Raw genomic sequence first — 23,314 nt, forward strand, 5'->3', positions numbered from 1 at the left:
TGTAAACTGTTAAACTTTATTGTGTAAATTGCCCAGCTGTCAATAACCAGCCTTCCCAGCTCATCTCCAGGCGACAGAAGGCATCAGTCTGTATGCGGAGGGAGAAAGAAGACAGCGGGGCTGTTTTCCAGTCTGGTTTGGAACCAGTTGCTTTTTCCACCTCGCCTTCACCTCCCCCCCCCCGCCTTAAATTTCTGTAATCTGAAATCAGGGTCTGGGAAGGGAGTTAGGACTCCAGGTCCCTAGGGGAGACTGGTTAGGCAGTGTCTCTTTCATATTCATTCTTGAGAATTGTTACAACTGATCTGAAATTACTGTTGGAAGTCAAAACTTAAAAAGTGCATGATGTTTCAAAATCAAAGCTTCTACCTACATGCTTCAAAAAACTGTTAACAGAATGAAATTAGAAGTGATAGAATGATGGTATCATCCCGACCTAAATCCCCTTCTTCCAGACTTTTGAAATTTTAAGAAAAAAAAATAGGGAGGGAAAGACTATGAAAAAATTGGTTTAGCCTATTCTAATTTGGCTAGTCTGAAGTGATGCCAATACAAGAAGACCAGGGCTGAGAGTGGTGGAAGAACCCCAAGTTAAAATGACAGGACCTCAGGGTCCTTGGTATGTCAATTAGTATGTGCAGTCTCTGATTTAGCAGATGTGTACCCACATCTGGATTGACATCTGCAGCCAGGACATTAATTTATGTGTCACTAAGTCTGCCTTCCCGTACGAGTTCTCAAAGGCCGGGATCAGGTCTGTGAGATATTCCCAGTTGGCTCTTTCTGGGGCCATGAACATAAATGAAGGTTTGGGAGGCTAATGACAAGTAGTGTCCTGACTCTTTCCAGAATGTACACTTTACAAACAGATTTGTTCTCAGAAAAGTGACTTCTAAGGGTTAAGTAACGCAGTGCACACGTATTACAAATTTCAACATGGGAACATGTGTTAAAAGTCACTGGTAAGAAATCCCAGCTCGCCCAGGGATGCTGTGTAGTCTCAGCAGAGTTCATTGGAAAAAGCAAGGAGGAGAGGCACTGCATCCAGCACCCTTCCCCGAAGTAGATCCTGCTGGACATTCTGGCCCCAGATTGAGAATCTCTTCGTGCCAGAGTGATGCTCCTCCAAGACCAGCAGTTCGGGATGCTGCCCGATGCTTTTCCATACTCTTCAAGCTGGTTGCATTCTTAGGGAGCAACGTGCAGGGGGGCCGCTCTCCAATGCCGGCTGAGGGCCAGGGGAACAGCCTTCACTCTGATGGGTCTTAGGATTCTAACCTGAGGACCAACCCTCATTGGAAAGATATTCTGGAAGCTGAACTTCCCCCCACCTAACTGGCCACCCTACCTGGTGGATGCTGGATGCTGTCTCCCATAAAGGAATCCCTCCTGACATAAATAAAAAGTGATGACACTTTGCTTTGTTAAATTCTTTCTTCCTGACTTTTCCTTCTTTCATTTTGAAAAAGAAAAGTAATCCTGCTATCTTTGAATTTTAAACACACACACACACACACACACACACACACACACACACACACACACACGCATTTGTTTCCACCTGAAAGCCTGTTCTTCTGGGAGGTCTGGACTTCTCAGATCAGGCTCCCCCTGGAACGGAACTCAGAAAAGGCTGAAACAGCGGACAGGTTTCCCAGTAAAGATTCCTTCTTTGCTCATCCCTGTGAGGACCTTATATTTTTGTTAAATGATGCATGTTTGCCATAATCTCATTCTCACATGTACTCTCTCTCATCTAATCTCAACTCTTTGACAACAGTGCTTCCAAACTTTAAGGTGCACAGGAATCACCTGGAAACTCGTTCAAATGCAGACTCTAATGCAGGCAGCCTGGGCAAGGGCCTGAGCATCTGCATTTCTAACAAGCTCCCAGGTGATGCTGCTGGTCCACATGCCTCAGTTTGAAGACCAAGCCTCTACCTGATTTCTAAAATCTCAGAGGAGCACCTTGAAGGAATGAAAAGTTCCAAATCTGGGCTCCTTCATGGGACCTGGGCAAATTCCTTAACCCCTCAGTGCCTGTCTTCCTGACCTGAATGATGGAAATAATGATGCTCACCTCTATAGAGGCCTACGTGAGTAACATTACGTGAATGCTCCCTCTCCACCCTCCCTCTCACTGGAGTAACCCAGCAATCCCGAGGAAGATAAGCAGGCAGAATTGTTTTCATTTTAAAACAAAATAAATGGAGACCCAGAGGGTAAGGGACTGACCTGAGATCATATTCCAAATTTGCTGCAGACCCAGGGCAAGAATCCAGTCCTTCAGTATCTCCATCTTTCTCTACAGAAACGGCCCTTATGCTCTGGGCACAAGGCTCTGGGGGTCCCACTGTGTGGGGCAGGGTTCTGGAACCTATACTCTTATATACCTCCTCGGGCCTCTGGGAGACATGGGAGCCAGTGTGCTTAAGCACACTGCCATCTCAGGTCCCCAGACTATTGTTCCTGCCCAACTTCCTGGGACAGCTGGTGCCAAGCCTTCATCTGTGGGATTCTGATGAAGCCCCCTGATAACCAACTCTGGGCAGGTATCTTCTATAAACATTGGCTGAGACCCTATGTCAATTCATGCTCCTTTGGATTAACAAAACAGCCTTCAGTTTTCATACTAATACTGACCATTCTTCAGATAATGCTTTATTTGTGTTTTTAATGGAGTGTTTAGACAGTGTTGGCAGCTTCACCTTGTCCAACCAGTGGTAATATTTGAAGATTACATATGGAGTATCTGAAGATCACACAGACACACACATACACACATATCAAACTTAAGAGAAAATGTTAAAGGCTTAATACAGCAAACTGCAGAGAAAGAACAGAGCAATAGATCCGTGTATGCCTTCCCAAGAGCTGCCCAAAGCCACCGGATGCCAGGCAGTAGCCTGTGGTCTACAAATGTACCAGTCTGAGAGCCCAAAATAATGAGGCAGTAGGTACATAACCTGCCCAGTTCTTACCTCTGACAATGCCATCCACAATTCCTTTTTATATTTTTTATGCTACCAGGTACTTATTTCTCCACGTTTCAAAGAGCCAGGTTGCCCACCACTTCTGACAGTTACAGAAATAACAAACGCTAACAGTATTCACCCCATGATTCTTGCCCACAAAAGCAGTTGGTCAAGGGCTGAAGGAAAATAAAAAGAGGGAGAGCTTTCCCTGGTGTGATTCCGTCCAATGTGTCTGTTCTGGGGAATAGAAGTTGTTTATCTCTGTCCACCTTCTCTCCCCACTAAGTGCATGCTACCACCCCATGGAAGATTTGATTGACATAGACATGAGCCCTCTGAGGCCCCAGAACTATCTTTTCAGTTGTGAACTCAAGGCTGACAAAGATTATCACTTTAAGGTGGATAATGATGAAAAGGAGCACTGATTATCTTTATGAGTGGCCAGCTTAGGGGCTGGTGCAAAGGATTCATTGCTGAAGCAGAGGCGATGAATTGCGAAGGCAGTCCAATGACAGTTAACACTGGCAACTCTGGAAATGTCTGGAAGCTCACGGTTTCCTTTGGTGGCTTTGAAATAACAGCCCCTGTGGTCTTATGGTTGAAGTGTGGTTCAGGGTCCATGCATCTTTGTGGATAGCACTTAGTAGCTGTGGAGAAGATGCAGAGTCCGAAGATGAAGAGGAGGATGTAAAACTTCTAAGTATATCCAGAATGTGTTCTGCCCTTGAAAGTGCTAGCAAAGTTTCACAGAAAAAAGTTGTTGCTAATGAAGATGATGAAGAAGAAGATGATGAAGATGAGGAGGAGGAGGAGGATGAAGAAGAAAAAGCTGGAGAAAAAGCTCCAGTAAAGGAATTTGCACAAGATACTCCAGCCAAACACAAAGATCAAACCAGAATGGAAAAGACTCAAAGCCATCAACACCAAGATTAAACAGTCAAGAATCCTTCAAAAAACAGCAAAGAACAAACAAACGCCTAAAACGCTGAAAGCACCTAGTTCTGTAGAAGACATTAAAGCAAAAATACAAAGCAAGTATAGAAAAAATACATTGAATAATCCTGGCACTACTGGTAAATTAAGCCCAAAGATGGGGAAAGAGGAAAAGGAGAGATAAATATAGTCCATGCTGAGCATCATCAACAGTCCAGACTGAAGTCTTCTATTTTAATTTCAATGCCCTTCCTGACTTATCACCCACCCATGCCCCCTTCCAGGCTAAAAGCAATCTCACCTTAATCTTCTAAAGCAGTGGTCGGCAAACTGTGGCTCGCGAGCCACATGCGGCTCATTGGCCCCTTGAGTGTGGCTCTTCCACAAAATACCACGGCCTGGGTGAGTCTATTTTGAAGAAGTGGCGTTAGAAGAAGTTTAAATTTAAAAAATTTGGCTCTCAAAAGAAATTTCAATTGTTGTACTGTTGATATTTGGCTCTGTTAACTAATGAGTTTGCCGACCACAGTCCTAAAGCACTTTTCTTTTGACTACTGTGATTCAGTGAACTTTTCTTCCTACTCTACTTGTTCATTTGCCTCACCTCTTTGACCATGTTTTAAACACCTTTGTATCTACCTAGCTGCTCAGGAAATACTTGAATGAATAAAAAAATACACCCCCCCAAAAAACAATCAAAAAACACAGGCCACAGTGGCTCAGTTGGTTGAGCATTATCCTGTGCACTGAAAGGTTGCCTGCCTGTTTGATTCCTGGTCAGGGCACATGCCTGGGTTGTGGGCTCCATGCCCGGTAGGGAGCATGCAGGATGCAGCCAATCGATGTTTCACTCTCACATCAATGTTTCTCCCTTTCCTTTCCTCTAAAAATCAATAAAAAATCTTAAAAAAAAATTATACTCTACAGTCAAATACCCACTTCTAAAGAGTTAGGAAAATCCCAAGTAGCTCCCAAAACCCAGGAATGTGCATTAAAAACCCAACAGATGGTGGGTGCTCAGCATTGGTGTGGATGGGTCCCATCACTGCCGGGTTCCAGCTACTCCAGGAAGGCTCTGCCACTAGAAAGCGTGAGGCCACTTGGATCTACTTCTCCTCCCTCTTGTAGGATAAAATCAGAAGGGCATGTATAGGTTGATACTTAATATTGCAAGATGGTGAGGAGGGGTTGTGGATGCTGAGAGTCCTCAGCTACCTGCCCTCCCCTCCTCTCCACAGGTAGTGGCCTCTATGTGGGCCATGGAGGTTTGAGAGCTCGTTTCTATTTTAAAGACTAGGAGAAATCATTTGTTTATCTACAATGAAGCTCTCTACCCAAGCTACAGTGCCTTCCCTGTCCCCCCACCACCACCTGCTGCTCTCAGCCCTAGACCCCTGACACCTGTTTCTATCTTTTTCTCCATTTCTCATTCCCCACCTCTTTGGGGCAGAAATAGCATCAGCTCAGATTGAGAATGCTGGCTGTTTCCTGGGACTGGGACTGGCAGGTAGATATGGACAAGTAGAGGCATCTGTGGTTAACAACAAAGGGTCGGTTACTGCTTGAGGAATCCAGGGTCCAGGGTCATGGATAGACACATTTTTTAAACTACTGGGTTCCCAGGGTGAAATAAGAGGGAAACACCTCCCTCAAGATCTTGAGATGCCAACTTGCCTCTTCCCTCCTGGCCACCATGCTCTTCTCCCTCGGAGGGTCAGAAATGATATAAAGATGGTGCGTCTTCAAGGACGTGCCACTCCCTGTAGCTGATCTTTCCGAACCAGGAAAGACACAAGTGGCCTCCAGCACTGACCTTTCTCCTGCCTCCCACTGGGCCCCTATATGGTCAGGCTGCTCCTGGGCATCTTCAGGAATCCAGCTGTCCTCAAGCACCCAGAGTAAATGGCCACAGCTCTGTCCAGCACCCATATATGGGCAGCATGAAGATGTGTGGTTGGGCATGAGGCAAAGTTATAAAGCCAGGGGGACTCACTTCAGAAGGGGGTTGGCTTGATTTGAAGAGAGGCAAGACGGTGAGGGATAGCCCCGGGAATGGAGGAAAATGTTTAGGAGGCCTCAAAACATGATGTACTTTGCTTTCCTTGAACTTGCAGGTGGGGAGAAGCCCAGATGCCGACCACAGAGGTCAGTAACTAGCCTGCCAGAAAAGTCTGCTTTTCACCCACCACTAATTTTCAGTCCTATGAGAAAGATCTTTTGGTATTTGCATGCTGAGGGTTGCTGGAAGTCAGGGCATCTGTTGGTGGGGAGGGGAGAGGAGGGCAGAGTGGTAGGGAGAAGCAAAGTGGGGGGTAGGCAGAGGGCTACCCCTGCCTGCCTCAGTTTCCCCTTTGGTCTTCCCTGGAAGGGCTTGTGTCTGGACCTCAGTTCTGTGTGTGTGTGTGTGTGTGTGTGTGTGTGTGTGTGTGTGTGTTGGTTAAGGGAGACAGGATCTGATTGGTTCTGTGAGGCAGATGCAGGCTGGGGGTTGTTCTGAAACCACACTTCACCTGACACCTGGTGCCCTAGTGCTGTGGCCAGAGAGATGCCCAGGGGAAGGTGAGGGTCAGCGTCCCTGGAGAGGAGGGGAATCCCGCTCCACCAGCAAAACAGATGTCAGCTGAAATGATCAGCCCTGGGCATGGGATTCAGGCAGAGAAAGACCTATCTTGGAGTTGTTTTCAAGACCCATGGAAGACCTGCTTCTCTCAGCCCTAGACCCCTGACACCTACTGGCTGGTACTGATCAGGTTGGTTGAAGGCTAACCCTTGCCAGACTGACTGCCCCCTTCCCCAGGGGAAGAGGGCTGATTTAGTTCTCTGCAGTCTTTCTGCTCCTTAGCATGAATAAGAAGAGGCTTGGAGAGGAGGGAGCAGAGGGAACTGAGGCTTACAGGAAGTGGGTGTTCCCAAGGGGGCAAGCAGCCCAGAGGAGGGAACTAAGGCAGACTAATTGCAAAATTGGCCCCAATTCTTCCCTCCTAGCAACTATCCCCCTGCAATGTGACTGCAGCTCCTCCCAGCACAAGGGAGAATTTGTTCACCTTTCCTGTGGATCTGGGCTGGCCTGGTGATTTGCTTTGGTCAACCCAATGTGGCAGATGTGAGTGTGGCAGTTCTAGCCCAGACCTCAGAAAGCAGTGTGCTTTGTTCACACCCTGGGGATGCTGCCTGGCCAGCAGGAGACAAGCCCAGGCCAGCGTGGGTCAGTGGCCCCAGCAGCTGACTGCAGGCGCAGGAGCAAGTCCAGCTAAGACCACTTCAACAAGGTCTGGATTGGCAGAGTCACCCAGCTGATCTGTAGACTCCTGAGCAAGAATAAATGTTCATGGCTATATGCCACTGGTTTTGTGGTTCTGTGTAATGTAGCATTATTGTGGCCACAGATAACTGATATAGAAGCCAAGAAGAACTTTTGCTTTCTGCCCAGCGGGTGGGTCAAATGTAAGTTAAGAAGCCTCAGTTAGACATTGAGACCTGTTGCAAATTCCACATTAGCCACTTATCAGCTGCATGACCTTGAGCCTCAGTTTCCTCATCTATAATATGAGGATACTAATGCTCACACTCTGGACATTAAGAAGCTAGCTGTAATGCTCGGTATATAACAGGCACTCAGTAAATGTAAATATCCCTTCTTCATAGAGAAAGGAGAAAGATGAGGCTAGGAATTCAAAATTAGAAATGATTTCCCAATACTTCCTTGATGGTAAACTGTCCAGAGGGCTAACAGCAAAGAAAAGGTTAAAGATTTTTGTTTTCATTGTAAAGTTGTCTCATAGCCAATTCCCAGCCTTATGGAAAGGTAAGACTGTGATGCGTTTTCACATATATGTCAGAGATCCTAATAGGCTTTGGACCACTGGCGTTTCTGAACATCACTAATTTATGTCCAAATACAGTCTACATATGATGAGTATTGTTAGCCCCTCATAAATAATGCACAAGTGCTCTATCCTCCTTGCATTCAGTAAATACTTTCCCTGAATAGTTCAATGTGATCTTGCCATGGAGCAGGGGAGGGAAGGGGAAGGAAGTCATCAGGGTGTGCATTTGTCAGCGCTGACATTCAGCCTCCCAGTATATTATGGCTTTGGAAACTCTGCCTAACGAGACTCATTTCTACCTTTCAGCCTGAGAGCCTGAAGGTGCCCTTTAACAAGGGCTAGTGCGAAGGGGGAGAGTGACCCTCTCCAGCAAGGAGGGCGCACACACACAGGGGCTGGAGTTGTACTGGAAAAATCCATTACAAAGTAAGTTCTCATATGTATATCCAGCCTTGTTCCAAGAAACCTGTAGGATTTTGAGGAAAAAAGAGGAGAAATAAACTCCTTGGACTTGCCTGCTCTGAAGAGGTGGCCCTTTGGTACTGATAGAATACCGAGCCCTTCCTCTGGAACAAATTTGCATATTTAAGAGCTTTAAAAAATAGCAGGATCCCTTGCATTCAAATAGGGAGACAAGAATAGAAGAGTTATACACTGTTATAGTACACTAGAGGCCCGGTGCATGGATTTGTGCACAGGTGGGGTCCCTCGGCCTGGCGTGCACCCTCTCGCGATCCAGGACCCCTTGGGGGATGTCGGAGAACTGGTTTCAGCTGGATCCCCGCAGGCCAAGCCTAGGGACACCACTCGTGCACGAATCCGTGCACTGGACCTCTAGTGTGCATATAAGATCTTTGGTTAATCTCATCCCGCCCTCCCTCCCACCCCACTTCCCTCTGAGATTCATCAGTCTGTTCCTGTTTCCATGCCTGTGGTTTCTATTCCTGCGTTGAGTGTCTGCCCCCTTGTGGTCAGTGTGCATCACAGCTACCGGGTGAATGGTCAAACTGTTGGATGGTCGCTTATGCTTTTATATATAGAGATATTTACTGTTCAGGAAGCTACTGATGCTGATATATCTTAGCGATGCAGGGACGGGTCTTGGCTCACTGCTACAGGGGACATGAAGAGGAGGGTTCTGACACATGAGACTTGGGGCTCAGGCTCTAAGCATGTCCATCAGTCACTGAGGGCCAGAGGGTAACAGGAACACTGATCACCCATTGGGGAGGTAGAATTCTTGATGAAAGCAGAAGGGCTGCAAGGGACACGATCTTTTCAACTCATGATTTGATTATCTTGTGCTCTCTAAAATGTAGAAGCTATAAATAGTTCTCAGATGCTTTGCAGTTTTCCCTGCTTCTCTGTGATTTCCTGAGCTTATTGTCAAAGGCCACCTTGGTCCAGACTACTACGGAGACAGTACTATGATCTTGGCTCCTGAGAGCTAAACTTGAATTTCACTCTCCTTCTCCAACTGACCCTGGCCTGAGCCTGATGGGAAACTTAATGGCTTTGTCTCCAGGTTGGGAGCTGGCATTCCTCATGGACCAGATGCCAATCCACTCAGGCAGTGTAGCCAGCGCCATCCAGACCAACATCTATTAGGGAGACCAAGGACAGAGACAAGGAAGACACACCACACAAATGGACTTGGAGCCATCCTTGGTCGTTGGGTTTCATCCCTCTTATTACTCCCTAATGGCTCTGAGTGCAGCCAAAGCCCTGGCCAGACAAACCTCTATGCCATTTGGCGAATTATCCTGGACATGTGGAGGGCACTCAGGTTGAACAACCTACATGCCAGTGAGAGAGCTACTGCCTGACTTCTTGGAGCAAACATTGCCGGTAAGGGGGTAGGAGGAGGGATGCGGGAGCTGGAGGGAGAGAGGAGAGAGAGAAAATGAGAAGGGACAAGAGAGCAGGGACACTTGTTCTGGGGATGGCAGAAAGGAGTCATGTCCCAAGTGCAGAGATGCAGAAGTCCAGGGGGCTTGGTTTATTACGCTCCCAGCAGCATTCAATGCCTGAAGCCACACCTTGGCTTCATTCTGATCTGGGGCAAATTTCTGCCTATGTGAGTTTCCTTGCAGCACCCTCTTCCTCTCGCATGGATGATCAATGATAACCTTCTGCTGCCTCTACACCCCCACCCTCCCATGCCTTCACTTGGGTGTTGGGAGGATCATAAGCAGGTTGGTCATGACAAGTGTTACAGGAACTCCCTAGTGTGCATTTATTATCAAATGAAAGCCAGCCACTATTCTAGTTTTGGTGCCTCAAAGGGGAAAGCAAGTTTTATTTCCTTCCCTATTTTTACCTTCAATACAAAGGCACTGAAGGGAACTCAGGAAATGGGGGTCCTTGGATGTCTGCCAACTTGCTTATACAGAGGTGGGCCTGGAAAAGGCCCAGGTTGGCCACAGAAAGCGCATCTCCTAGAGGAGGGCACTAGGCCTCTGCATCTCATGTTGCCTGAGCTCCTCCAGGGGTCCCTTCCCAGCAGGTTCTGCTGAGCACTGGAGCTTGCATGCCCAGCACCGATGTGCCTTCTACTTCGGCTTCCCTTTCAGCAGAAACTCTCAGAGAAAAAGGGGAGCCCCAAGGAACTGGTTTCTAATAGCTGATATTCCAGGCCAGCTGGTAAAAAAAGAAAAAAAGAGGTAACATGATTTCCCAAACACTGCCCAGAGGTAGTCAGTGGCAAGCCCTGAGAACCCAAATACCCTCATCGCTAATCCACTGGGGCTTTTACTCCCCACTTGACCATTAGAATAAATCTCTTAGGGCTCTCAGTCTGAATTCACAATTCCTGATAGTCTATTCTGCCTATGCGGAAGCCTGGCAAAGGGACACCTTTTGTTCTGCCACAAAACTTCATTCCTGCAAGCCACCCAGGAAGTCCTGAGTTGCTAAAAACAAACATTTAACTCTGGACAGGAACATCTGGCTTAAAATGGCTAAGACAGCCTTGGTGCAGCCTCTCCTCACCTCCCACTAAGATCGTCTCAAAGACCTAGAACAGCAATTTTCAACCAGTGTGCCACAATAATTTTTTAAAAGGATATAGGGATCTGCCTTTATTTAAAAATTTTTTTAAAAAATTGATTTTTAGAGAGAGGGGGAAGGAGAGGGAGAGATAAAAACATCGATGTAATAGTGAAACATTGATTGGCTGCCTCCTGCACACCCCCTACTGGGAATTGAACTGGCAACCTTTTGCCCAACAAAAGGGATGATGCCCAACCAACTGAGCAACACTGGCCAGGGCACCACAATAATTTTTAAAAGATGCAATACCTGCCTATTTAGTCAGGGGCACTGACCTCTTTTCCCTTAGATTGTCAAATTAAAAAAATGATACCAGCCAACACAATAGCCATCCAGTGTAGATGAATCAAAGTTATACCTACTCTGTTTGCTCAGATCGGCAAAAATATATTTTTTGGTGTGCCACAAATTTTAGTAATTAGTTTGTGTGTGCCATGAGATGAAAATGATTGAAAATAGCTAACCTAGAATAAAAAAACTCACCAAGCTGAAAAGCAGAACTGCAATCAACCTGTATGGAGGTATTTCTGAGGAATTTCTACCTAAACACAGGCCAATGGAACCGGACTTAAAAAAATAACACCTGAGTCCTCCAGCTTTCACACATTCAAATTAAGCAGCCATCACTCACTTGATAGGTGTTGCCTTTTGAAACAGTCAGGGTGTTGTCCACTCACTTTCACCTACCAATTGAGAACTGCAACTCTCAGACAACAAAAATGAGGGGGTGTGGGGAAGAGGGACCCCAGCGGTGGTAGGTCACATCCCAGCAGCTGTAGTTTCCTGAGTGCTCTGGGTGAGGATAGGGAGAAGAGGAGGCTTTGGTGTGTAGTATATTAGGGATGGAAGTACATGTTCCATTTAACCAGCTTGTCAGCTACCCGGGAGTGGACGCAGATGAGCCCATATCAGTCCAGCAGGGCCAAATTACAAGAAAGCAGGTGAGATGTTAGGTGCTAGGGTAGATGTATCAATTGGCAATTTAGTGCAGGTCTGAGGGTGAGTGCTCTACCATCCTGAAAGGAGGTCATGAGGAATGCATACACACCTTCAATGGACCACTTCAGACCTGACTGGGTCTATTTTTTTTAATTTATCTTTATTGTTGAAAGTATTATAGATGTTGCTCCCTTTTCCCCATTGACCTCTTTTAGCCCACTCCTGCCCCTGCCCTTCACCACATGGGTTATGCATATGTATATACATAAAAGCCTAAGCATCCATTTGACCGTTCAACTGTTTGACTGTTCGACTGGTAGCTATGATGTGCACTGACCACCAGAGGCAAATGCTCAATGCACAGGCATGGAAAACATGGAATAGACTGATGAATCTCAGAGGGAAGGGAGGAGGGGGGAGGGTGGGAAGAGATTAACCAAAGATCTTATATGCATTTTAGAGGCCTGGTGCATGCATTCATGCACTGGTGGGGTCCTTCGGCCTCGCCTGCAGGAATCAGGCTGAAACCGGCAGTTCAACATCCCCCAAGGGGTCCCTGATTGCGAGAGAGTGCAAGCCAGGCCAAGGGACCCCACCGGTGCACGAATTTGTGCACCAGGCCCCTTGTATGCATATAAGTTCTTTGGTTAATCTCTTCCTACCCACCCATCCCTGCCTTCCCTCTGTGACGGGGTCTTTCTCATAAACAGGACCAAAGGAAACATGAAAAATAATTGAAAACAGGAAAAGAGACCATCATCTGAAATTAGAAGAGATTCATCTGAAAATATCCTACAGAAACTTAAAGAACATTTTAGAGAGTCATTTGGTATCTCCACATGATGCAAAAAGAGATGGCTTTTATGAAATAGGAATAGAAAATGAGAAGAAAACAGAACTCTATAAGTAACAGTATGTAATAAAAATGATAAGGTAAGAGATGAGAAAGATTAAGAAATTTTCAGGAAAACAAGGAATAAACAACAATGGAGAAAATTAAGAGCAAAACTGACAATGCAGTGGTAATGCTACAATTTATGCACTTTAGGTGGTTGTCCTGTAGGAAGGTAGTCTCTATTATATGATGACTCAAAAGTATATCTATATACTTTTATGAAAAGAAAAATAACTGAAGACATACTCCAGCTCACCTGGAATATAATTAAAATTAAAAGCTCAAGACTGTGATATTGTCCGAAAGAAGCGTTGGCCAACAGCCCCATGTAGGCTCATCCCAAACATCCACAGGAGTCTCATTACACTAACAGCACTTAAAAAAAAAAAAAAGACAGCCATCCTAACAAATGTGAGGTGATATTTCATTGCAGTTTTATTTTTTTTAAATTTATTTGGGTGATGTTAATAAAATCATATAGGTTTCAAGTGTACAATTCTATGATACATGATCTGTATATTGCATTGTATATTCCCTACCCAAAGTCAAATAATCTCCCATCACCATATATTTGGCCCCCTTTACCTTTTACCATCCACCACCCCTTTCCCTCTGGTAACCACCATACTGTTGTCTGTGTCTATGAGTTGCAGTTTTATATCACACATATGAGTAAAATATTATGGTTCTTAGCTTTTTCTGACCGACTTATTTCGCTTAGCATAATATTCTCAAGGTCCATCCATGATGTTGCAAATGGCAGTATTTCATCTTTTCTTATGGCTGAGCAGTAATCCATGGTATGTATGTACCACATCTTCTTTGTCTAGTCATCTATTGACACTTTGGTGTTTTCTCTATATATTACTGTATATATGAAACTTTCTTTTCATAAACCTAATGGTAACCACACACGCAAAACCCCCAAAACTAAGACACATAACTTAAAAAAAAGAGAAAACAGAAGGAAAAAGTATGGAATACCACCAAACAAAAATGACAGAAACACAAAGGAAAAAAAAAAAAAAACAATGGAGGCACAGAGCTACCAGAAAACAACAATGGCTATAGGAAATCCTCATACATCAGTAATTATCCTACATTTAAATGGACTAAATTTATCAATAAAAAGGTATCAGATTGGATAAAAAAAAACAAAACCCAACCATATGCTGCCTTCAGGAGATACATCTAAGCTGCAAAGACAAAGATAGATTCAAAGTGAAAGAGTGGAAAAAGATTCTCCAAGAAAATAGCATCCACAGAAAAGCAGGTATAGCCATACTTATAACTGACAACATAGATTTCAAGATAACAAAGGTAACAAGAGACAAAGATGGGCATCCTAATGTATAACGAGCCAGGGTTCGTAACATCCAAAACGACCGAACGCCAGGCTGCGCGTGCAGCAGGCTTGGGTGGGCGGGGACTGGCAAGCGGGCTGAACTGCTGACCTCTTTGTCCTTCCTGGGTTGCGGGTGCCGCAGCGACCCAGCACTGACTGCCACTGCCAAGGCAGGTGTGATGCGATTGCTTGGGGGGACCCGCCATCACCCCATGATTGCCCTGCAGAGGAAGGCCCAGGTTACCCGGCCAGCGGCAGTGGGCGAGGCCTTCCTCTGTGGGGCAATCAATAATGGGGCTCCTGGACTGCGAGAGGGCACAGGCCAGGCTGAAGGACACCCCACCCCCCGAGTGCATGAATTTCATGCACCGGGCCTCTAGTTTTATAATAATAAAGGGGACACTATATCAAGAAGGCATAACACTGTTCCAATCAGAGAGTGCTGAAATATATAAAGCAACTACTAACAGAACTAAAGTGAGAAACTGACAAAAATATAATCATAGTAGGGAACCTAAATACTCCATTGACAGCTCTAGATAGATCATCCAAACAGAAAATCAATAAACATTGGCCTTAAATGACACATTAGACCAAATGGACATAATTGACATTCACAGAGCCTTTCATCCCAGAACATCAGATTATACATTCTTCTCCAGTGCACAAGCAACATTCTCAATGACAGACCATATGTTGGGTTGCAAAACAAGCCTCGACAAATTTAAGAAAGACTGAAATCATACCAAGTATATTCTCTGACCACAGTGCTTTGAAATTAGAAATCAACTGCGAAAAGGAACTAAGGAAACCCACAAATATGTGGAAATTAAACAACGTATTACTAAAAAGTGACTTGGTCAAAGAAATACAAGATGAGATAAAAAGATATAGAAAGGCAAATGAAAATGACAATATAATATATCAAAACTTCTGAGTTGGGCCAGCATAGCTCAGTGGTTGAGTGTTGACCTATGAACCAGGAGGTCAGGGTTCGATTCCCGGTCAGGGCACATGCCCAGGTTGCCAGCTCAGTGTGGGGCATGTGGAGGCAGCCAATCAATGATCCTCTCTCATTATTGATGCTTCTCTCTCTCTCTCTCTCCCTCTCTCTTCCTCTTTGAAATAAATAAAAATATATCAAAACAAATCAAAACAACACCCCCCCACACACCCCCAAAAAAATCATCAGATTTGTATGGAATCACAAAAGACCCTGAATATCCAAAGCAATTCTGAGAAAAAAGAACAAAGCTAGAGATATCAGACTTTTGATTTCAAATTACACTACAGAACAACAATAATCAAAACAGTATAGTACTGGCAGAAAAACAGATACACAGACCAATGGAATACAATTGAGAGGCCAGAAATAAAACCACATGTATATGGGCAAATAATTTTTCACAAGAATCCAAAAACACACAATGGATAAGAGGAAGCCTCTTCAATAAATGATGCTGGGAAAATTGGAAAGCTGAAACTAGACTACAGTTTGTCCGCATGCACAGAAATTAATTAAAAATGGATCAAAACCCTAAATATAAGATCAGAAACAATAAATTACATAGAAGAATACATAGGTACTAAAGTTATGGACCTTAGTCTTAGAGAAGATGTTATGAATTTGACCCCTGCTGGCCTGATCTTGCCCCTAACTGCTCTCCCCTGCTGGCCTGATCGCCCCTAACTGCCACCCCCCCCTTGCCAGCCTGATCTCACCCCCAACTGCCCTCCCCTGCAGGCCTGATCTCGCCCTCAACTAATATTAATAGGACTATATTAAACTGAAAAGCTTCTGCACAGCAAAGGAAACCATTAACAACAACAACAAAAAGCAACCAACTGAATGGAAGATATTTTCAAACAATAGCTCTTACAAGGGGTTAATATCCAACATACATAAAGATCTCATACAACTCAACACCAAACAAACAATCCAATTTAAAAATGGGCAGAGGATACTTCTCCCAAGAAGACATATTAATGGCCAACAGATATATGAAAAGATGCTCAACTTCACTAGCTGTTAGGGAAATGCAAATCTACACTACAGTGAGATTCCATGTCACACCTGTTAGAATAGCTATTATCAACAAGACAAGTAGGTAAGTGTTGGAGAGGATGTGGAGAAAAAAGAGCCCTCATTCACTGCTGGTTGGATTGTAAACTGGTACAGCCATTATGGAAAACTGGATGGTGGTTCAACAGCACCTCTGTGGAAGTACTACACCAAAGAATCTGCAGGAAAATAGAAGCATCCATGCCCCCTTTTGCCACAGGATCTCAATTGTGTTTAAAAACAAATAACTAACGTTTTTCATCATTATCTGAATAACATAGTTTGAAAAGAAAAAGACTTCTGGAAAAATATATCCCTCTTGCAGAGCTGAATATCAGATTCACAAATCCAGTTCAACAGATGAAAAACAAAACAAAAACCAATTATGTCAATAAAACAAAACAAAAACTAGAAAGAAATATTTCAAAGTGTTAAGTTTCAGGTGAGGCATGAAAGGACCACTATTATTTAATCCTTTTTAATAAAAGGCTAATATGCCAATCAACCAAATGGCAGAATGACCAGTTGCTATGACGCGCACTGACCACCAGGAGGCAGAAGCTGATCCCTGGTGATCAGTGTGCTCCCACAGGGGGAGCGCCACTCAGCCAGAAGCCGGGTTCACAGCTGGCAAGTGCAGCAGCAGTGGCAGGAGCCTCTCCCATCTCTGTAGCAGCACTAAGGATGTCTGTCTGTTGGCTTAGGCCCGCTCCCCCTGGGGAGCGGGCCTAAGCCATCAGTCAGACATCCCCCGAGGGCTCCTGGACTGTGAGAGGTCACAGACCAGACTGAGGGATCCCCCCCAAGTGCACTGGGCCTCTAGTCTATACTAATAAAAGGGTAATATGCTAATTAGACTGGGTCGACCGGCCATCTTCCAGACATCCGACTTCCTTCCGGACAAAGCCATGGTGGTGGGGCCCAAGGCAGAGGCAGTTAGGGGCGATCAGGCCGGCAGGGGAGGGCAGTTGGGGGTGACCAGGCCGTCAGGGGAGGGCAGTTGGGGGGGACCATGTTGGCAGGGGAGGGCAGTTGGGGGAAAACTGGCCTGCAGGCAAGGGCAGTTGGGGGTGACCAGGCTTGCAGGGGAGGGCCATTGGGGGCAACCAAGCTGGCAGAGGAGGGCAGTTGGGGGGGACCAGGCTGGCATGGGAGGGCAGTTAGGGGCATTAGGCAGGCAGGCAGGTGAGTGGTTAGGAGCCAGTGGTCCTAGATTGAGAGAGGGATGTCCGACTGCCGGTTTAGGCCCGATCCCACATGGGTCCCAGACATCTTCCAAGGGGTCCCGGATTGGAGAGGGTGCAGGCTGGGCTGAGTGAACCCCCCGCCCCGTGCATAAATTTTGTGCAACAGGCCTCTAGTATTAAAATAAGAAAAAACAAATAAGAAGTGAAAATTTAAAAGAAATAAAAGTAACTGATAAAATGACAAAAGCTGACAGGAGCTGAATGCTCATCACTCAATAGGCACTGTTCTAAGTATATTAACTCATTTAATTTTTACTATCAACCTATGAGGTGATTTATAATTAATGATACTGAGTCACAGAATATTAAACAATTACTTAAGGTTACATAGTAAGTAATAAAGCTGGGATTCACACTCAGGTAGTTTGATTCCAGACTTTTTGAACCTAGTAACACCCTCATCATTATAAGTTAACTAGAGGCCTGGTGCACGAAATTCATGCATGGAGGGGGGTTCCTCAGCCCAGCCTTCACCCTCTCCAATCTGGGTTGACTGGCTCTTAACCACTCACCTGCCTGCCTGCCTGATCACCCCTAGTCCCTCTGTCTGCCTGCCTAACCACCCCTAACCCCTCTGCCTGCTGGCCTGATTGCCCCTACCTTGCCCCCCTGCTGGCCTAATCACCCCTAACCTCTCTGCCTGCCTGCCTGATCGCCCCTAACTGCCCTTCCCTGCTGGCCTGATCTTGCCCCTAACTGCTCTCCCCTGCTGGCCTGATCACCCCTAACTGCGCCCCCCCTGCCAGCCTGATCTCACCCCCAACTGCCCTCCCCTGCAGGCCTGATCTCACCCTCAACTGCCTTCTCCTGCTGGCCTGATTGCCCCTAACTGCCTCTGCCGTGGCCCCCACCACCATGACTTTGTCCAGAAGGAAGTCAGACATCTGGAAGATGGCCGGTTGACCCAGTCTAATTAGCATATTACCCTTTTATTAGTATAGATTATATAGGATAGTATTGTTTAAATGGGGGTGGGGAGAGCCTTTTTCAGCAGGAGGAGATGCTCTTGGCAGACAAAAAAACATAATCCCTATATCTGGACTGATAGCCAGCCATATGCACTATACTGCCAAACTGGTCATTAAAAAATTGAATCACTTTCTTACACCTTACAACAAACAGCTGTTGCCCTTAAAATCCCTCCTCAGGCCCCACTTTAGGTTCTGCCTTTGCAGTTCACCCAGAGTAGGTTCTGATTGGTCAGTTTCTATGCCAGTCAGCATCAAAAGCTCCACCTCCTAGGCAGCCATTGGCTCCTCGCAATTCACCCAGATTTGGTTCTCATTGGTCAAAAACTCTGCCTCCTACGCAGCCATGAAGAAAGTGTGTTTGGTTCTGATTGGTTGGTTTCTATGCCAGTCAGCATCTCCGGGCCTGTCTCCAGGCCTGATCATAGAGGCGGGGCTGATCAGCAGCCGCCCCAGACTGCTGGTGAGCGGGCTGAACTTCTGACCTCTGGGAGAGAGAGAGGCTTGCTTCTGATCACCCTGCTTCTCTCTCCGGGCCTTGCCAGCAGTTGCTGCCGCTACTGATCAGCCCCGCCTCTCTCTCTCTCTCCAAGAGGTCAGCAGTTCAGCCTGCTGAGCAGCCTGGCATTTGGTCAAGCCTTCGGTCGTTTTGGATGTTATGACCCTGGCTCTTTATATATATAGATATGAAATTTTAACCTAGAAAACCCAAGAGCCTCAATACTCAAATTGTTAGAACTAATTAGAAAGTTCAGTAAGGTGGTCAGTTACAAGATGAACATACAAATATTAATATAGATTGTGTATACATAGAAAATATAAGATAATATACAGGTTAACTATTAGAATTAATGTAAGAATTTAGCAAGATTTCTAGACACACCCTAGACGGTTTGGCTAAATGGATAGAGTGCCGGCCTGAAGACTAAAGGGTCCCAGGTTCAATTCCAGACAAGTGCACATACCTCAATTGCAGGCTTGATTCCCCACCCTGGTTGGGGCGCATGTGAAAGGCAACCAATTGATGTGTCTCTTTCATTTTGATGTTTCTCTCTCTCTGTCTCTCCCTCTCCTTTCCACTCTCTCTCTCAAAAAAAAAAAAATCAATGGAAAAATATCCTTGGGTGAGGATTAACAAAACAACAACAAACAAAAGGAATTCTAGACCCAACAGGAGTAGACAAAAATAAGTTGTATTTCTATCTAACACGACAAACAGAAAATGAAAAAGATACTGTTTTTAATAGGATCAAAAATCAAGTACATAGAAATAAATATAAAAATAGGTATGCAAGATTTTGACAGAGAAAACTATAAACTTTGTTAGAGAACTTAATGAATGCCTAAATCAAAGGATAAAATGATTCAATATTATAAAGAGTTTAAATCTCTCAATATTGATCTATAGATCATATCAAATCTCTGACCAAAATCCCAGCAGATTTCTCTCCTTCCCTCCCTTTCTTCTTTCTTTCCTTTCAGTTTTGGGGATTTGACAAACTGATTCTAAAATCTATGTGAGAATGCAAAAAAAAAAAAAAATCAAAGAATAGACAAGCTATTCTTGATGATGAACAACAAGATGGGAGGACTGGCTGTATCAACCATCAAGACCTCCAATAAGACTATAATGGTGTAGTACTGGGAAAAGAATATACAATAGGCCAGTGGAACAGACCAGAAAGTCCATAAACAGATCTATACACATATGGCCACTTGATTCTGTGACAACATTGGTACTGCAGAACATCAAGAAAGTGTGTTACTTTCAACAATGGAGCTAGGGTAACTGGACAGGCATTAGGTGGGGCTCAATTCTTGACCCTTACTTCATGTCATACACAACAAATAAGTTCTGCAAGGATCACAGACATTAGTGTGAATGGCAAAACAATAAAGCTATTAGAAAATAATATAGAGTAGTATCTTCATAATCACAGGAAATATTTCTTTTAAAAAATGTTTTATTGATTTTTTAAAGAAAGACGAGGGGAGAGGAAGAGAGGGAGAAACATCAATTGACTGCCTCCCATATGCACCCTGTCTGGGGATCAAACTGGCAACCTTTTGGTGCATGGGATGATGCTCAACCATCTGAGCCATGCCAGCCAGGGTAGGAAAGATTTCATAAGACTGAAAAAGCAGAAATCTAAAGGAGAAAGATTTATATATTAGAGCACATTAAAATTAAGAACTTCTATGTATCAAAAGGTATGAATAAGAGAGTAAAGGGGAGGGGGAGTAAAAGGAGAGCCATGAATATTTGCAACATATATGATTGACAAAGCGCCTGAATCCAGAATACATAAAAACTCTTGGAAATCAATAAGAAAAAGTCAGACATCCTAATATGAAAACAGGCATGCTTGGATGGGCACTTCACAGAAGAAATCCACACTTCCAATCCTATATAATAAAGAAGTAATATGCAAATTGACCCTCACACCCTCACAAGATGGCCACCTCCATGTCGTCACAAGATGGCTGCCCCCACGTTGTCACAAGATGGCCATCAGGGGAGGGCAGTTGGGGGCGACCAGGCCTGCAGGGGAGGGCAGTTTGGGGGGACCAGGTCTTCAGGGGAGGGCATTTGGGGGCAATCGGGCAGGCAGGGGAGCAGTTAGGTGTCAATCAGGCTGGCAAGGGAGTGGTTAGGGGGTGATCAGGCTGGCAAGCAGAAGCAGGTTAGGGGCAATCAGGCAAGCAGCAGGCGAGTGGTTAGGAGCCAGCAGTCCCGGATTGTGAGAGGGATGTCTGACTGCCAGTTTAGGCCCGATCCCGAATTTCATGCACTGGGCCACTAGTAATTATATAAAAATGATGCTCAAAGTTATTAGTAATCCTGGAATTACAAATTCAAAACATTACACATCCACTAGACTTACTTCTAGTAAGTCTCTCAATACCAAGTGCTGGCAAAGAAATGAGGACTCTCTCCTAGGCTGCCAGTTGGAGTGGAAATTGGTACAACAGGTTAGACAACTGTTTGGCAGTATCTGATAAGGTTGGATATATGTATGTATGCCCCATGACCCAAGTTCTCTCCTAGATAGACTGCCTTCTTGCAGATGCTATCGTGTATTGGCCTTCACCCATTCCAACTGCCAGCACCTTCAGCTCTTTGCCTAAGGGCTTCCTCTGGTTGCCAGACCCTGCTCTGTCCATATGCAGGGCAGGCCAGAGGGGTTGGGGAACTTCCCAAGAGCTTCCCCAATCAGTGGGGGATGAGAGCTGCCAGATAAATAACCCAACACCCTTGTTTTCCAGGCAGAAGAACTCAGAAATGTATTCTATGGACACAAACAGGAACACTTGGTAGGATTAAGCTCCAATTTCCTATGGTGGAAATGTGCTTTGATGAAGCAACTATTATTGGATTTCTTCTCGTCCTTGTCTTATCTCTCCACTCCTTTACCAGTGCTTTTTGGGATCACCTTTCAAATAAACTTCCTGTACTTGAATTCTTAAGAAATATATGCTTATGTACATTAGAACACATGTCCAAGAATGTTCAGAGCAGCTCTGTTTGTAACAAAACTAGAAGCAACCAAAGTGCCCATCAACAGGAAAATGGGTAAACTGCGGCATATTAACTTAATGTAATACTACATATCTATGAAAAAGAGGAAATCACTACTACATGCAACAACATGAAGAGGAAAAGAAAAGCCAGACTCAAAGATATACAAACCCAGTGAGTCCATTTGTATCAAGTTAAAAAACTGACAAAATGAAACTAGTGGTTAAGGGTACATACTTCAGTATTAAGAACTTTGAAACAAAGCCAAGAGTTGATCATAAAAGGTAGGTTTCTGCTTACCTCTGTGGTTGAGGGAGGGGTTTTTGATAAGAAAGGGAATAGGGGGGACTTCTGAAGTGCTGGCAATATTCAATTTGCTTCATGAGCATTAATTAAGTAATCCATTTATGTTTCATGCACTCCCCATAAACGTGTTTTATTTTACAATAATATGTTTTTAAAAGCTATAGTATTCCTATACACAAAAGTACCCCTTAAGAAAATGCAACAGAAAAAAATTACAATAAAACAACTACCTAGGAATAACTTAAAAAAAAAAGGGCCCAAACTATAACTTTTCTTTCCTTACTGGGGACATAAAGGTATTTTTCTATTTTTCAATTTTTAAAATTAAGCCTGTATGACTTAATCTTTTCACACAAAAAAATTGTGATAAAATACACATAACAAGATTTACTATCTTAACCATTTTTAAGTGTATAGTTCGGTAGTGTCAAATATATTTACATTGTTGTGCAACCAATCTCCAGAATTTTTTCATCTTGTAATACAGGTAACTCTATACCCATTGAACAACAACTCTCCATTCTCCCTCTCCCTGGGCCCTGGCAACCACCATTCTACTTTCTGTTTTTATGAATCGGAGTACTCTAGATTCCTCATGTAAGTAAAATCACACAGGATATACATGCATTTTTTGTGACTGGTTTATTTCACATAGCATAATGTCCTCAAGATTCATCCATGTTACGGCATGTGTCAGAATTTCCCTCCTTTAAAGGTTGAATAATATCTTATTTAAGTATGTACCACATTTCATTTATTCATCCATTGATGAACACTTGGGTTGCTTCTACCTTTTGACTATGGTGACTAATACTGCTCTGGACATGGGTGTACAAATATCTCCTTAAGATCCTGCTTTCAGTGATTTGGAATATATACCCAGAAGTGGTATTGCTGGATCATATAGTAATTCTTTAAAAAAAAAAGATTTTGAGGAACTGCCATATTCTTATAGCGGCAGCACCATTTCCCATTCCCACCAACAGTGCAGAGGTTTCCAGTTTCTTCACATCCAACATGGTATTCTCTGGGTTTTTTGAAAACAAAAACAAAACAAATAAACCCAAATGGGTGTGAGGTCAAATAAAATTTTAATGAAAAGAATGGACGTTAGAAGTCTGAGAGAGAACCAGGCTTCCAGAATCTAGGCAGCACCTGGCCACACATTTGCCAAAACCGAAGAGAATTTGCTTGCCTTATTCTCTTCCAGGTACAAGTTCTCAGGACAGTTTCTCTTGGTATTATC

At 44.4% G+C, this 23,314-nt stretch overlaps 1 protein-coding gene and 1 pseudogene across 2 annotated transcripts in view; one reads left to right on the forward strand and one right to left on the reverse strand.

Annotated features, from left to right (window-relative positions):
• Positions 1-23,314, reverse strand: part of ONECUT2 (one cut homeobox 2) — a gene marked incomplete at its 5' end in the record, with an annotated part of 61,933 nt that overhangs the window by 15,315 nt on the left and 23,304 nt on the right. The window lies entirely within an intron of this gene.
• Positions 3,278-4,030, forward strand: LOC308255513 (nucleophosmin-like; annotated as a pseudogene). The gene has a single exon. The product of its transcript is annotated as a nucleophosmin-like (transcript).

The sequence above is a fragment of the Plecotus auritus genome, assembly GCF_963455305.1.
Source record: "Plecotus auritus genome assembly, chromosome: 8".
Classification (NCBI taxonomy): Eukaryota; Metazoa; Chordata; class Mammalia; order Chiroptera; family Vespertilionidae; genus Plecotus; species Plecotus auritus.